The sequence below is a fragment of the Megascapheus bottae genome, chromosome 6 (assembly GCF_031878675.1).
Source record: "Megascapheus bottae isolate mThoBot1 chromosome 6, mThoBot2.hap1, whole genome shotgun sequence".
Lineage (NCBI taxonomy): Eukaryota > Metazoa > Chordata > Mammalia > Rodentia > Geomyidae > Megascapheus > Megascapheus bottae.
The window spans coordinates 19,289,964-19,307,003 of NC_143514.1; positions in this window are offsets into that span (position 1 = coordinate 19,289,964).

Sequence of the window (17,040 nt, forward strand, 5' to 3'; positions counted from 1 at the left end):
CCCTGGGGGATGACCTCCTAAACGCCTGTCTTGCTCAGGCATGGCGACTAGCTCCTTCCTTCATATGCCCAAGCCTCCCTTGGATCCAGCAGCCTCCAGGGGTCTCCCAGTAATGCTTCCTATGCCCTTAAGCAGCCCTAATCCCACTTCCCTGACCATCGCCCCCTCCCCTCCCCCGCCACTCCCTAGGAATGCATCTTCTTTTTCTCTGTGCCCCCAATGCCATCAGTCCCACCAGCTCACCTGTTTGCACCCCACAGGCCCAGAAAAGCAACCCTCTCTGCCCTGTTTCTGGAAGCTCACATCTGGTGTTCCTAGACTATAAAGGGGAAGGGCAGATGACCCTTCACAGATCCTGGCCTCCACTGGATATTCTCTGTTCTGGACCAGAAAGACTGCCTTGCTAGTTCCCGGGCACTAAGCGATGAGCATCGAGGCTGACCATTAATGGTAGAGCCTGACAGTTTGGGGACAAAGCAACAATGAGGCCCCTTGGGCTGGGAGGTCTGGAGAGGAGAAGTGGCTCCACCAGAGCAGAGCATGGATTCTGGAGACACATGAGAGGCTGAAGCTCTGATCTGGGTTGAAGTGAAACTCAACCCAGCAAGGTCCTCACTGAAGAGGTGGGTGTTGGTGCTCATAGATAAGCCATGCATGTGGGCAGAGCCCTGGGAGTGGGCCAAGCAGGTGAAAACTCTCGCATATCCCTGGTCATCCTCAGAGCCATCCTCTGCTGGGTTCCTGTGGCCTGTGGTTGGCACAGAGCCAGTCTGCACCAAGAGATAGAAGTTGGACCCTTCACCTCCCTTTTTTGGAGCATCTTGAGTAATCAAAGGAAAGGAAAGGTTAAGCAGGAGGTCCTTCATCTGAGTAGTTGAAGCTCCTGCCATGATGCTCTTCTGATAAGCACATTATATAATGAAATATCCTATGTTAAACATGCATGTAATACACTCAGGCTCCTGAAAACCATGACTTAGCAACCTGGTACCTTCTAATCTCCATTTATTGCTAAATTGTGTGTGTGTGTGTGTGTGTGTGTGTGTGTGTGTGTGTGTATTTGTGTGTGCATATATGCATGCTGGACTAGGACTTGACCTCAGTACCTGGGTGCTGTCCCTTAGCTTTTCCTGCTCAGTATTGATGCTCTACCACTTGAGCCACAGCTTTCCTTGTGGCTTTTTTTTTTTTTGCCAGTCCTTGGCTTAAACTCGGGGCCTGAGCACAGTCCTTGGGCTTTCTCAGGGCTAGAGCTCTACCACTTGAGCCACCGCACCATTTCTGGCTTTTTTTTATGTATGTGGTTCTGAGGAATCGAACCCAGGTCTTCGTGCATGCTAGGCAAGCACTCTACCACTAGACCAAATTCCCGGGCCCCCTTGTGGCTTTTTGGTAATTAACTGGCGGTAAGAGTATCAGGCACAGGTTCCCTCTCAGCTTTTTGGTGATTAATTGGAGATAAAAGTCTTACAGACTTTCCTGCTTGGGCTGGCTTTAAACTGCATTCCTCAGATCTCAGCCTCTCAAGTAGTTAGGATTATAGGTGTGAGGCACTGGAGGCTGGCAACATTCTAAATATCTTAAGCACATCATGATTTGGGGACCAGCTGTAGTCAATTGAGTCTGGGTAGTTTTTATTTAATTAAAAAAATCAGAATCGCGCCCCCCCCCAGGATGCTGTACCTCTATTTCCTCTCATGGTTGCTATGACAACCACTATGGTCCTCTGCTGCTTCTGTGAGAAGCCCAGGGATGCAGGCCTGTAGGCTCCACGGGGGAGACCTGATCTTCGGTCCTAGGCCCCAGGAGATGATGGATCTCAGCCAGGTGCCAGTCTCCTGTAGCAGCTGGATCTAATTACAGTGTGGACAGCAGGATAAGAAAGCCACCTCTGCCAGGGCTTCGAGGCAGCAGGGTGACCACAGCCTGTGAACCCTGGGGGCCCCCAAGTTCCTGCTGCCCACCAACAGCTTTCACAAGCCTGTTGACGTTGACAGGGCATCCTGCGTGGAGGGAGCAGGAAGCCCAGGGCTCTGTGGTCTGCCATTATTGCTCAGAGTTTCCTGGGCTGAGTCCTCCTGTGGGGCCTTCTTGGGGCTCTGCCAGGTCAGCATCCCTGTCCTCAGGCTTCATGAGGCCCATCTAGCTCCGAGAGACAGGCCACTGAATCAAGGCCCAGAAGGCTCTGTCCTCTGGCACTGAGCCAGAAGGGTTTGTGAAGGGGCTTCTGATACTCTGTTGATGGCCTCAAGAAAGGTGGATTCTGGACTGCTGTAACAGGTGGGGCAGGGACAAAGCCACTTCCAAACAGAAGGTCCAAGTTCTGCTCTCAGATCTAACACTGACTGGCCAACTCAAGCAGCTTTCACTACGGTCCTTTCCTCACACCTGGCGCCTAGGTGTGATATGAAATCCAGGCAAAGAAGAGGAAACCCAAGCCAAACAAGCAGGTCGAAGAAGCTCAGGGCTTGAATTCAAACCTCAGCAGTTCAAAACAAACAGTAAGCATGAAAATACTGTAATGGCTGGGAGAATGGCCTAATGATAGAGTGCTTGCCTAGCATGCATGAAGCCCTGGGTTTGATTCCTTGGTACTACATACACAGAAAATGCTGAAAGTGGTGCTGGGACTCAAGTGGTAGAGTGCTAGCCTTGAGAGAGCACAAGGACAGTGCCCAGGCCCTGAGTTCAAGCCCTAGGAAGAAAAAAAAAGAAAAAAAATACTGTGAGTGAGTGTTGTGGTGGAGTCTACCCAAAGTCACTCTTCTCTTTTAGAAGGAAAAGGCAAGAGGCTAAAAGTAAGGCACAGACGCACAAAGACACACAGACACACAGACACACACAGAGACACATTCTTGTGTTTACATATATATACACAGGAAGCTAGGAACTGCCTTAAACCTTTGTTTTGTTTTGTTTTGTTTGTACTAGTACTGGAGCTTAACTCAGGATCTTACACACTTTCATTTAGCTTTTCCATTCAAGGCTGTCACGACACTCTATTACTTGTGCCACATTTCCACTTCTAGCTTTTTTCCAGTTAACCAGAAATAAGAGTCTCACAGACTTTTTTCCTAGGTTGTCTTTGAACCTTGATCCTCAGGTCTTAGCCTCCAGTGTAGCTAAGATTATAGGTATGAGCCATTAGCACCCCGGTTTTGTACTAAACTTTTATACACACTAACTTCTGTTATCATTTGCCTCTCTTCTCATTCCTATCAAGAAGGAATTATCTTGTCGCTCTATTACAGAGAAGGCAATGCAGACCAGAGAGGGAAAGTAACCTGCTTAAGGTCACACAGACATGGGAACCAACTGAGGCAACCTGGAATGAGAGCGGCAGTGGAGCCAGGGATAGGGTATGGAAAGGATTGCAGTGGTACCAGTACTGCAGAGCAGTACCTTGGTGCCATACTTGGCACATGGTGGGCATTCTGAGGCCTGCCTCCACAGAGGCGGTGGCGAGCTTGGTTTGGGCAACTTGAGGATGTGTATATTGGAGGCACATACTGGAGTGGCACAGTGAAGGCTGGCTGGGCCCAGGACTGAGGCCCCCAAGATTGACACAGAGTCTGCCATCTTGGGGCTGGACAGTGTGTCCAGCAGTATGCTCCTTCCTAATGGAGCTCCTGGCCCCACTGGCAGGAGGGTCCCAAGTGGACAAGCATGAGTTTGAATGACTTCGTCAATCTGAACCACTCTCCCTGTGAACCAATCTTTCCTTCCAGCACAGCACACTGGTGTCTCTAACTCTCCCCTTCCCTCCTCAGGAGTGGAGTAGCTTTGTGGGAGTTTGGAGAACACAGAAGTTAAGAAGCAGAAGTTTACTGTCTCCAGAGGCTGCAAAGTGACCGGCTTGTCACAGGGCTGCAGAGCTGGGGGTTGGTAAGGAAGGAAGCTTCCGTTCTCTGCCACACTCAGACCCCACCAGGAATGTGGCTTTGATCCAGGATCCCTCTGGGCAAGAAAGGATGACTTGACAGAAATATCCTGGACTGGGGGATAAGTGGAGCCGCTGTGCTGGCGGCAGCTGCCAAGTGGTGGGTGGGTAAATTAATGACCCTTTCTGCCTGTCTTCAGCTCTACCCTCCCTACCCCAGGAATGTCTTCCAGGCTGGGGTTTTAAGAGCCTTTGGAGTAGCAATAATTGGAATTTTCAGAGTTAGGAGGAGCTTGTAGCTGGCCAATTCTTTCCTTTTTCCTGGGGAGAATTGATAAATGGTAAAGGAAACAAATCAGCCGAGGGGACCCCCAGATGTGACCTAGGCAATGAAGAACAGTCCTGATTGGGGGGGGTTTGGGGGACCTTGCCTGGGCCGAGTGTGGGGAATTCCAGCCCTGGTGAGCCACTGGAAGCAGGCCTTTGCTTACACAGTCCTAGAAACCTCACAATGCTGGGTTTCTTAGGAGTCCTGAGAAATATCTCTGTCACCAGAGACACCTTATGGCACAAACCAGTCATCACCAGGGACTACAACTGTCCAGCGATTGACACACTTCCAGCCCAGAGCACTGATGATGATGAGTTGAAAATGGTCACCTTGTTGTGATTGAGGTGATGGCTGCTGCCGCCATTTAACCACTGATACTGTGTAATCACAAGCATTTCTCCTAACAGTCCCATAAGGTAGGGTAGATATTTGTCTTGCCTGTGTTTTGTAGAGAGGAAATCACACTGCAGAAGGCAAAACAGCTCGCCCAGGAGGTCAATGAAAAAATAAGGTTCCAAGTGTGGAGTTACAAATACATTGTTTGTTGTGTACTTTCCTTTTCCCTAGAAGGGGAGGAAGGAAGGAGGGCAGGGAGGCTTCCTGCAGCCCTGCCCCCTCCCACGGGTACCACACAGTGATGGAAGGTCACTAGGATTGGCCGGTGGAAACTCTGACCCCTTTCTAGGAAGCATTGCGACATCCGGTGATTTCCTGTGTAGCCCATCACAGGGCGCTTAGCTCTGTGAGCCTTGAAGATCTTGGGATCCTGGGCTAGAAAACATAAGCGTGTCGCCTCACTGTCTGATGGACTGACAGTGCAACTTTGACTCTCCTCTAATTCCTCTGCCCTTGATTCTCAGGTCTGTGAAATGGCAGAGAAGAATATGACTGTTCTCTTTTACCTGCTCCATTGAAATGAAAGGTAGAACATGAAGATCCTGCAGCCCTGGGCATGGCCAGAGAGAACGCAGACTGCTGTAGCAGATGGCAGGGTAGGGATGGGTTGGGAGCTGGGGAATAGGAGGTGATGAGCCAAGAGGCCAGGGAGGGGCTGGGGCTGCAATCACCTGCTAGGACCCCAGGTCCTTGAGAGAGGCCAGCAAAGATCAGAATCCTTCTGTGCCAGATTGAGGGACAGCTACCCTGCATTAGTTCAGCTGTCTGAAGAAGGTCACCTGGGGGTAACCCAGGAGCTTTTCTTTGGTAGGACACAGAGCAGAAGAATGGCTACATTTCCTCAGGAAAATCCCACCAGCAAAACTGCTTGAGCCAGATGCCAGTGGCTCACATCCTAGTTACTCAGGAGGCTGAGGTCTGAGGATTCCTATTTGATGCCAGCCCGGGGAAACAAATCTGCGAGACTTATCTTCAGTTAAGTAGCAAAAGCAAGAAGGGAGCTGTGGGTCAAGTGGTAGACCACTATCCTTGAGTGGAAAAAGTCAAATGAGAGCATAAGATTCTGAGTTCAAGCCTAGTACTTGCACGGAATCAAAACAACAAAAATCCCAAACAACAATGACCAACGTCTATAGACAGGCATCAGATATGCAGCCAGTTCCCTGCAAGGGTCCTGTTGGCTTCTGTTGATGGGATTGCTTCTGTTCCCTAGCAACAAAGCAATCATGGAGGTGGCTTCAAATGACTGTGTTAAATCACTTAATTATCATAAACAGCATAAACAGGCACTGTGCCAGCCAAGGGCTTCATTAGACTTAGTCACTCCTGAAACTAAATATGGCTGAGATGGTCATAAATATACACAAAACAATAGACTTTCAACCAATGCATCTTGGTTGATTGAAGACAGCCTTTGGTGTTACAAAGGTATACTAAATCAATTACAGTTTTACCACTATGTCAGTTTTTTTTTGTGGGTCATGAGGCTTGAACTCTGGGCCTGGCTGCTGTCCCTGAGCTCGTCAGCTCAAGGATACAGCCCTACCTTTGAGCCAAGCCCCACTTCCCATTTTTTAGAGTTTAATGGGAGATAAGAGTCTCAGGTCCTTTTGTGTCTTGGCTGACTTTGAACCTTGATCCTCAGGTTCTCAGCCTCCTGAGTAGCTAGGATTACAGGTGTGAGCCACTGTACCCAGCTCTATGTCAATTTTTGTAGATTCAAAAATACTAGCAAACCAGTGATATGTATGGGCATACTCGTCCAATTACTCCATTCATCCCCAACTGCAGAAGGACTGATTAGTATCAGCACAGATGTTCAGTTTGGACTGTTATTATAGCTCAAATTTTGGAATATCCTCTAGTGGTTAGTTTCTGGAACTATCATTTGGTTCACAATCTCTTAGCAACAGGAGTTTGAGGGCTAACGGCTGATACATTATGCTAGCAAATGATTTGTGACTTGTGGGCAAACAAGCCGGCAGGAGCCAAGTCAGAGAACCCTCTGATTATGAGTCCAATTGCTTTAAGTCACCAGTACCCACTCACAGGTCACACTTGCTTTGTTATATGCTTGTTTATGAGTACTGGCTTATGGCAGCCACATCCCAGGGCCTGAGAGACTTACATACACGGTTACCAATTACTCCAGGCTGGTTTTGCAGCAGATCTCACAATCTGTGTGTGACTGCGAGAAACTTCTTCCTCCTAATCTTGGCAGTGCTTAGCACTCTGCGTCCCTATGCCCTCACAGCCCCCTGTGAAGACCATTGTCTAGCCAGGCTACAAGCCAGGGCAAGGCAGCTCAGACAGATGTAATCACTGGCTGCATTCATAGGCCATGAGAGGCAGAGCAGGATTTGAACCCAGGCAGTCTCCACTTTCTTTGCTCTCTGTATTCAAACACTTCAGCCCGTAGAGAAGCCAGGTCATTATAGGATGTTTGATTGTCCTAAGTTTCTGCTCCAGAGCCCAGAGTACACAAGGGTCATTGCCACTGACTGAATCCACAGGTCAAAGACCATACAGATACTGTATGTTTCTGGCGCCACTGAGCCCAGCATTCACAGAGGGTGTGGGGCCTGCCTGTTATTAGGGTTTACAATCCTCCCCTTTAGAGGGAGAATTGAACTCAGGACTTAGAGATATACTCAGAACCTTCAGAAGCGTTAGGCAAGTGCTTTACCTCAGACTTACACTCCTAATGCTTCTTAATTCTGTTTTGATTCCAGATCTTTTTGGCTTCTTTCAGAGATTAAGACCATGATCTCCATCTGTGTGGAGTAGGAATAAAGATGTCTAAAAATAGTGACTGTGTATTCCTAAGAGTTAGGCATTTTACTTACATGTCCTTATTTACTCTTTGAAACCTTATAAGGACAAGATATTGTCTCTGCTTACAGATCAGTAAATTGAGGGTTTGTGGTGATTGGCTGTTTTTCTCCAAGCTACAAAAAAACAGGTTCATACTGTGCCACACAGCCCCCCCTCCTACCCACAGCTTCATTGCTCGTGGGCGCAGGTGCTTCTCCTTAGGAACTAGAGCCTGGGCTGTGGGGCCATCCACTCACACTGGTCCTTTCCAAGGCCCTGGAGACATAGTTAGACGGTCACCTCATTTTATAATATTGGCAAAAGAAAGATATTTAAATCTTCTTCTAAAAGAGAACTTTTCCAAATTGCATAGAACTCAGGCTTCTCAGAGAATCAAGAATTGTCCTTTTTATGAACATGAATATTGTACGTCAATTTACCCCTCTTTTTACTTTATTATCTGCCTGCCTGCCTATCTATCTATCTATCTATCTATCTATCTATCTATCTATCTATCTATCTATTGTTATGGTACTGAACTCAGGGCTCAAGGCTGGTGCTATGCCACTTTGAACCATATTTCAATTTCTTCTTAGCACTTATCACTTCATTATTAATACCTCTCAGCAATGGAGCCACTGTCTGTATATTTAAAACAGGCCTGTGTGGCAGATAAAGCTGTGATTATTTTTAAATTATACATAAAAATTGCAGCCGGATACTAGTAGCACATGCTTGTAATCCTAGCTATTCAGGAGGCTGAGATCTGAGGTTTAAGGTTCCAAGCCAGTCCAAGAAGAAAAGTTGTGAGACTCTTATTGCTAATTAACCAGGAAAATAAGTGGTAAATTGAGCTATGCCTTAAATAGTAGAGTGCCAGAGTTCATTGAAAAAGTCAGGTGAGATTGTGAGACTCTGAGTTCAAGCCCTAATACCAATACACACAGACATAGACACATATACAGACATGTACACAGACATAACTACCCCCCCCCGACACACACTGTGAAAGGCGATATGCTCATAAATCGAGTTCCCTTTCCATGCTCTGAGCTAACCTTGAACTAGGTCCTGTCCAGATTCTCTGGCCATGGCATCACAATTTACTCATGGACTAGACATCACCTCATTGATGTTTCATCCTTGACTCTTGTCTCCCTCAATAACACCCCCCAATCTTATCAATCACCCCCAAATATATTCCAAGCTTAATCACTTGTTTCCACAGCTCCACCTCAGACAGTTTTTCTGTTAGCTTCTTGGCAGCTCTTAGTTCTAATCTGATTACATCAACTTCCTACTGGAACAGACCCAGGAAACCACATTTCCTAGAGATCCTATCTGAAATTCTCAATCCACGTCGTACTGACTTCCTTCTTCTTCCCTCTTCAGTTTCACACCTGTAATCCTATACTTAGGAGGCTAAGATCCAGGCCTTGAACACAGTTCAAGGTTAGCCTGGGCAGAAAAATCTGCAAGCTTTTGTCCCCAAAATAACTAGTCAAAAGCAGGGTTGAAGGCATAGTTCAAGTGGCAGAATGCCAGCAGAGCAAACAATTCAAGCAAGGCCCTGAGTTCAAACCCTACTTTCTGACTCATAGCCTTTGCATATGCTCCTCTCCTTCTGATGCCAGGGCATTCATCTTCTCTTCTCTCTGTCCTTTCTATTTGATTTTAAATCATCTCTCTGGTGTCAAAGCAAGCATCACTTCTAGTGGTTACCTTTTGTGTTCACACAATTTGCGTCATAGCAGACTCGGGCCAGTCCTGTGGTCTCTTAAGAGTAAAAGAAATCTGCTTTTCTCCTTGTCTTGGTACTTAATCCAATTTATTTACAGAGTAGGAACTATCAATAGATGTTCATTGAAAAGAATATCTCTCTTCTTTGGCATCCAAAATTGATTCCAGATGGATCAGGGATTCAAACGTAAAAAGAATCCCTCTAAAATGCTAGGGGGGAGAAATCAGAGTGAGCAGGTCACAGAAGATAAACAAAAGGCCAGCACTGGTATGTGAAAACGTGATCTTGAGTTCGTGTGGAGCCAGGAACTTTCTTACATTCTTGGTAGGTGTTTCATTTTTGGAAGGAAGATTTAGTGATTCTTTCAAGATGGAAAAAGTTTAATATCTTTTTTTAAAAAAAATTAGGGAACTCCACTTCTAGGTATTTATTCTACATTTCTAGTAGACTTGCTCAAAACAGCACGGTAACTGGAAACCACCTAACTATCCATGCATGGGAAACACTTCATCAAGGAGAATTCCAGGCAGTTGTTGAAAAGAACATGGTAGATCTATTTATCATTCACATGACAAAAACTATCCAGAAATACTGACACTTGCAACCAAAAGAAAAATTGGGAGATGATGTGAATAGTAGAATGTCATCTATGTAAAGAAAGACAATGAGCTGATATAATTTAGATGTATACAATATTATTTGCATGATCAGATATGTAAGTCCATGATAGAGCACAACTCAGCACATGCCAGACCCTGGCTTCAATTCCCTACCCCTAAAACAAAACAGAACAATACAGAAGATGCGTAGGAAGATTTTACTGTGAGGGTGAGTTTCAGGCTTTACTTTGTACCCTATTACCACTTGCTTTACAAGTGTTCATATAGTCAATTCTATAGGCAAATGAAGGGGTAAAAGGTCAAAGGACCCTTTAAGTGTTTTCATAATGCTATGTGTCAAAGAGAAACTATAGAGGCAGCAGGCTGCAGTGATATCTGAGATAAGGTCAGCCCTGGGGATGCTGAAGCAATAATATTGTAAGTTTGAGGCCAGGGTGGGCTACATACTGAGTCTGTCTCTATAACAAATAAGCTGACACCAGTGGCTCACGTCTATAACCCTAGCTACTTATGAGGTTGAGATTGAGAGTATCTTGCTTTGAAGCCAGTCTGGATAGAAAAATCTGATTTCCCCCCTTTGAAGAATAACCAGCAAAAATCTGGGCTAGAGGCATGATGCAAGTGACTGAGTACCAGCTGAATGAGTATAAAAACCAAATAAAACAAAACAAAAACAAAGAAGAAAAGCAAAGTGAAATGGAGAATGGAGAAAATGATGAATTTTATGTTAGTCTATTGGAGTAAAAACAGAAAAGAGATTGAAGCAAAGATGACAACACACTAAGAACCCGTAATGTTGATTACAACGTTATATAATTCTTTAGGTTTTTTTTTCCAAACGGGAAACATTTCACAATTGTAAACATGTTTCTCTTAAAAGAGAACTCATTCAATTTAACAAGAAAAACAAACAAGAAACCAAAAGTGAAGCAAATGGAAAAGAAGGGCAATAAACTAAGCAATCTGATGTTTCCATGTGGCTTGATGTAGAGGATGGTTCTTACAAGCTGTTTAGTCACTCGAATCTGAGTTCCATGGGAGATAAGGAAGTGAAACATCTCAGATGGAACAAGAAGATAACGCTTGCTTAGAAAAAGTCGGATTTGATCATTCTCCTTGGAGGTTGGATGCAGGGATTATGTGCCTCAGTGGGTGAGCAGTGAGGCGGTTTGTCCAGGTGCAGGAGAGTGGCCAGGTTCAGCAGCACAAGGATGGGGGATCAGGACTGCCGGATACACTAGCTGTGAGCTCGGCAGGAAGAGGGACCGGCTGCTGGGCAGGGCAGGTGCTCTTTGCCTGCTTCCAACTGACCCATGGTCTAATGTGCCTGGTTGCCTTGTATAGACTCTCTCCCTTCCCTTGTCCTTTGACTCCTTTGGCTTTTCTCCTGCCCTTACCCTCACCTGGAGAGCTGGGAAAGCAGCAGGGTCTGAGTGGAGAAGGCATCCCCCCTTCTTGCCAAGAGCTCACCCACTTTTTTCTCTAGCCCCTTCCCGCCACAGGCAGTGCCTGTCATCACTGACCGCACCTGTTTCGCTTTCCTTTCCTTTAAAAACTGCCAGCCGACCACAGTGAGTGCAGCCCTGACTCTGAGGCTTTGAAAACCCTCTTCCTGTGAGCTCTGGTGTGGGTGATAACAAATAAAGCTCAGAGGCCTGTGGGTATCACCAAGGTCCTTTGTTTTAGGAACTGGAGGTGGTAGGGTGTAGGTAAGCCTAGAAGAAACGAAGGCCTTGAGGTCTGAGGGTTTGAATTTGGGGGCTCTGGGCCCTTAGCCTTCCAGAGCAGGCCATTGATTCCTAATGATCAATTGCTTTATTTACTTGTGAGCTATACTGGATTCTAGGGTGCAGCAGGGAGGACTCACACACTGTGGGAGTTTGAGGGGGACTCAAACTCCCACTCTGAGCTGGGCCCAGAGTCTTCCATCCTTAACCAAGATAGGAAGCATGACCTGGCCTTCTGCTCCTTCATCCACTGACATGTCTACTGAAGGCTGCCCCTGCGTTCTGAGGCTAGGAGGTGCTGCTTTCTTAGAGTTGAGGCATCCTGCTGCAGCTGGGGTAGGACTGTATGGAGAGAATGGTTTTGGATTGATCCCCACAAGGGTTCTATGCCTGGTCATCGGTGCTTATTCTCTTAGGGTTGCAGGAGCTGGCTTCTGGCTTCTCATTGACCTTGATACTAGATTCTTGTTGCGATTAGACATTTAGCCTCTGCATATCAGGCACTGTCAATCTATAAACACATTTGGGGGTTGGGGAAGTAAGCACATTCACCATCCTTCTTTCACTAGAAGGAAACAGGGACCCAGGAAGGAGGAATGATTTGTTCAGTTTCCTGGTGGGCCCTTGGGATTGGGCTCTTCTTAATTTTTCTTTTTGGCAGTGCTGGAGTTTGAACTCAGAGCCACACATCTACCACTTGAACCACATTCCCCAGCTCTCTTCTTACTTTTAGCCTGCTTCTAACCTGTCTGCCCTGTTTGGATGTAGTGTCTCTCTCTTCCTCAAGCTACAGCAAGGTCTACCAACATGCAGTGGTGAGACAGCAGACAGGGCAAGGCACCTGGCACTTCCTGCAGATTGCCACCCTGGGTACAGCCCTGCCTGGTGCTCTCCTGGATTGTTGACCATTCTGGAAACTTCCCTGCAGGGCTTAACAGTGGGGCAGGCTGCAGCTCTGGGTCTAGGTTTCTATAATCCTGGTTAAGATCTCTGACAATAGGCTCTTTATGGAATGCGCCTCAAATCACCAAATTTATGTGTGCTACTCCGCTTCCTGCTGGTCCCTGCCCAATCCATTCCATTAAGCCAACTCATCTCCAAGGACCCCTGGGGCTACTGAATCATCACTGGCTGTTGCAGCGCCCCCAAGGGCCCCTTGGAATTCCTTTCCTTTTCTCTGCTCATACCACAGGCTCCCCTCCCCCCAGCCCTCCCTCACCCCCCTGCTCTGCCTCCCACTTCCTATGTCAGACTTCAGCTAAGCAACCAGTTCACCTCAGCCAGCCACCCCATGATATATCTGCAGCAAATGATGTTCCACTGGCGCCACGATCTTGAGTGTCATCAGGCAGTCACAGAGGTGTGGATTTCTGGGAACAAGTATCCTGGAAGTCAATGCACAGAAGCAGGGTGACTTTACATTATTGAGAGGGTCTCCTTGTCTAGAGATCCTGCATCAATAAAACTCACTTACAATGCAGAGGAGCTAGTGACCTGCCAGATCCACTCCCAAGGGGCCTGTGTGTCGTTTACTGGGATCTTGGCCCTGGCCCTGACCTGAGGCTGACTGCTGTGCTCCAGGCTCTCAGCACAGCACATCCTCCCTCGTTTTCTAACCCTTATGACACTTACAGAAATACTTGTCCATTACCCTCCTCCCCCTTCACTGGGCCCTCTGCTGCCGGGATGCAGATGTGTGTCTGAACAGCTCACCTCCATCTCCCTTACACATGACACTGAACTGGGCCCACTGAGGGGGTTCAGCCAACAATTGCTAAGCTAGAGAAATAGTATTCCTATCAGTCTGGTGGTCATGCATTAGGGGACTTGTGGCAGTAGGAAGGGAGCAGGGAGAAGGCAGGGGCTTGGAGAATAAATTAGATGCAGAATTGGAAGGGGCAGGGAGTTGGCAGGTGCCACGGAAAGCTGTACAGCTTTCTGTCTTCCTTCTTTATTCCCTGTCTCCTATTTCTCCCTGTCTGAGCAGGTCTCTGGGACCTTGGGAATGTGGGCCTTCCCTTTCTACTAGCAGAATAAAAAAAAATGGATTCTTGAAGAGACAAATGATACTAGGAAGGATCCAACAGTTATCTTTAGGATCAAGAGAGGAGTTGTGTCCTCTGAGCAACTTCCTGTGTCCTCTACCCTGGGCTTTACATTTCACATAGTTTATTTCGACTGTCCCCGAACCCCCCTTCAGATCTTCCTAGTAGCTAAACTGATGCTCAGAGAGGAAAACTGCTTTCCCTAGATGCATAGCTTAGGTTGACAGAGTTAGGCCCATATCCTAGGTATCCTAAACACTTACGTTCCTTTGTCCCAGCCTGTATAGAACATTCTGACTCCCCTTCTTTGGTTTCTTCTTTCCAGAACTTTCTCCCTCAAGATGCTTTGGCCTCCTGCTCTCATTCTCAACCTGCCCAATGCCACCTAATGAGCAGTGGGTGCAAGTCTTCCTTGAATACGGGAATTTTTTTTTCTGGAAGAGTCAGAGGCTTGCACAGTTGGGCAGTTATTTCTCAACTGTGATCTACAGAAATCAAACCAGAGGGCAATTTTCTGTCATTCCAGGAAGGTGGTACCCCCGAGTGGTGGAGTCTCTTCTGAGAGGCAGAGGCTCCTCGTCTGTGGGAAGGATCATGGTAAGGAGTTAGAGTCCCGAAGGGGGTTAGCTGTCTCAGGAGAAGTGAAGGTAAGAATGGGGGTTCACCAGCTTCCTCATGTAGAAAAGCAAGGACAGATGTCCAAATGGCAGGATAATAATAGCTGAAGCATTGGGAACTAATTGCTAGGAAGTCTTTATTACCCCATTTTCTTTCCTGAAGGATGTAGCATAATTTTAAAATGTATGAGCTAGGTACCTCTGTTCTTTCTGTAGCCAGAAGAGGTACAAAAGCCTGGGCACAGGTGGCTGGGTTCAGCAGTTTGGGCTGAGTCCCTGAGGAGGTAGGACCTGAGCCAGGCTTGCACTGAGAAACTGCAAGTCCCGTTTGCGTGTGGCTGTGTGTGTGTGTGCACGCACACACGCACACCCACAGCCCCCACAACCAAACCCCTCTTCCTCTCCTACTGAAGCACAAAGACTCCTGAACTCATTGAGCATGAGTCATGGAACACACAGAAACACACATGTATTGTTCCATGTATGTGGAACAATACACATGATGGTCTTGAAGGGTCACATTAGCCACCCACCCACAACTACCCAGAGCACCAGCTGCAATCGGGCTTCATTGCTGTACTCAAAAGCAGGTAACCACACAGTGCATTAACCACAGGCAATGACGTGCCATGACAGATAGTCCTGTGAGACCCATGCTGCACGGAGAGTTAACCAAACACATTCAACCATTTCATGTTGAGTCCCACAGAGATCATATCACTCTATACAACCACAATCACATTTGACTACACTCAGGAGGACATGGCAGCACACCATCAGGTGGTGGGGGATTGCAGGCAGTCATACGCAGCCATATAGGGTTCTTTTTTTTTTTTTTTTTTTTTTTTGCCAGCCCTGGGCTTGAGCTCAGGGCCTGAGCACTGTCCTTGGACTTTCTCAAGGCTAGAGCTCTACCACTTGAGCCTCAGCACCACCTCCAGCTTTTTTTTTCTATGTACATGGTACCAAGGACTCCAACCCGGGTATTAGTGCATGCTAGGCAAGCACTCTACCACTAGGCCAAACTCCCGGCCCCCCATACAGGGTTCTTGAACATGGCAGTGAGGGTTGAAGGAAACATCTATTCTGAACAGGGGCTGGTGAGTTCCTGCCTATAACTGAGTTGGGGACAGAGGAGTCCACAGGATACTAAGCAGCACATTTCCTGGCCACCCTTTCAAAGCAGTTGTCCCCTTTGCCTGGAAGAGCATTCCTGGATCCTGATGTGGCCTTTCACCACCCCTCCCCTCCTCCCCTAGCCTCAGGCTGATGATGGGAACCAGCTGGGGATGCATGAGTCAGAAGGAAAGGGCTCAGGGAATGCCACCCAGTGGATGTCACTGGATTTGGAATTGCAGAAGCTTCAAGGATGGAGGGGCTGCTGTCCACCACAAGGGGCTTGGCCATTGGAGGTCACCTGCCTAGGGAGCGAGGCCTATTCCAGGTGGCCTACACAAGGTTCCTGTTGCTGCCAAACTCAGCTCTAAGGGGCTATGTCCCTCCTACCAGCTAAACCAGGCCTTCACTCACCTGCTGTAGGCCTTTATGACCACATGGTCCCCAGTTAGGCAGGGTCTGAAGCAGCCCTGAACCCAGATGACAATGACACATGCATTCATTCAGCCCTTGTGGCACATCTACCACCAACATGCGTGACCTTGCCTCACCCAAAAGATGATTCCAGAACAAGGTAGACTTTTAGGGTCCAAAATAAGCACCTGCGAATTGTGGAAGCAGCCAGGGACATTGCTTTTTGTTTTGGTTTGGTTTTGAGCCCTCAATATGCAGTCTCTGCTCTGGGTGGGGACTGGATTGCGCAGCTGCTGCTGAGTCCTCATTGCTCTGCCTTCTCCAGAGCCTGGGGTTACTTTTTTTTTCCACATCGGAAGAATAGAATTACAATGCCAGGTCTGAAAGAAGTTTTTCAGAAACAATGACTTCCTGCTTCTGGGAGTAGGGTAGGTGCTCCACAGCGTTCTTCTTGCTATCTCAGGGTCACCACCGGTTTCCATTGTCACCAGGCCCAAAGATGGTGATGTTTTCTTGGGCTCAAGAAAGTCCTGGGGAACAGGGTACCACTAGCTCACACTGTAGTACTAGCTGCACAGGAGGCTGAGAGCTGAGGATCCAAGTTTGAAATCAGCTCGGGCAGACAAATCCACGAAACAATTATCCACAATTAAGCACCAAAAAGCTGGAAGTGGAAGTGTGCCTCAAGTGGCAGAACGCCAGCTGTGAGTAAAGAAAAAAAAAGCCAAGTGAGAGCTCAAAGCCCCTGAACTCAAATCCCATTAAGAGCACTCGCCTCCCACCCCCAAGAATCCTTGTGGAAGGCATATATACTAAGAAGCCTGGCTCTGCTATGCTGAAGATGGAAGGCAGGCATTAGGATTACAGGAAGAAAGAAGTCTGCTGGTGTCAGGCATGTGGACAGTGCTAAGATTTCTCTGGATTCTACCTAAGAGAAAGATGGCTCTCTCTTCCTCCCTCCCTCCCTCCCTCCCTCCCTCCTTTCCTTCCTTTTCATTTTTTAAATTTTTGGTGGAGGACGGGTGATACTAGGTTTGAACTCAGGGTCTTATAATTGTTAGGCCTAGGTGCTCTACCACTGAGTCATACCCCCCACACACAACTTCTTTTTTTGCATTGCCTGGTGCACACTTGAACCACAGTCCACCTATTTTACACTTTTGGGATGACAAGTGCACACCAGCATGCCAAGCTATTTATCAAGAAAGGATCTTGCTGTATGCACAGGCTGGCCTTGAACTATGAGCTTCCCCATCCCAGACTCCTAAACAGCTTGGCTTGTGAGCCACTGGCACTCAGTCTGCCTTCCTTTCTTCTTTGTTGTAGGGCTTAACCTGTT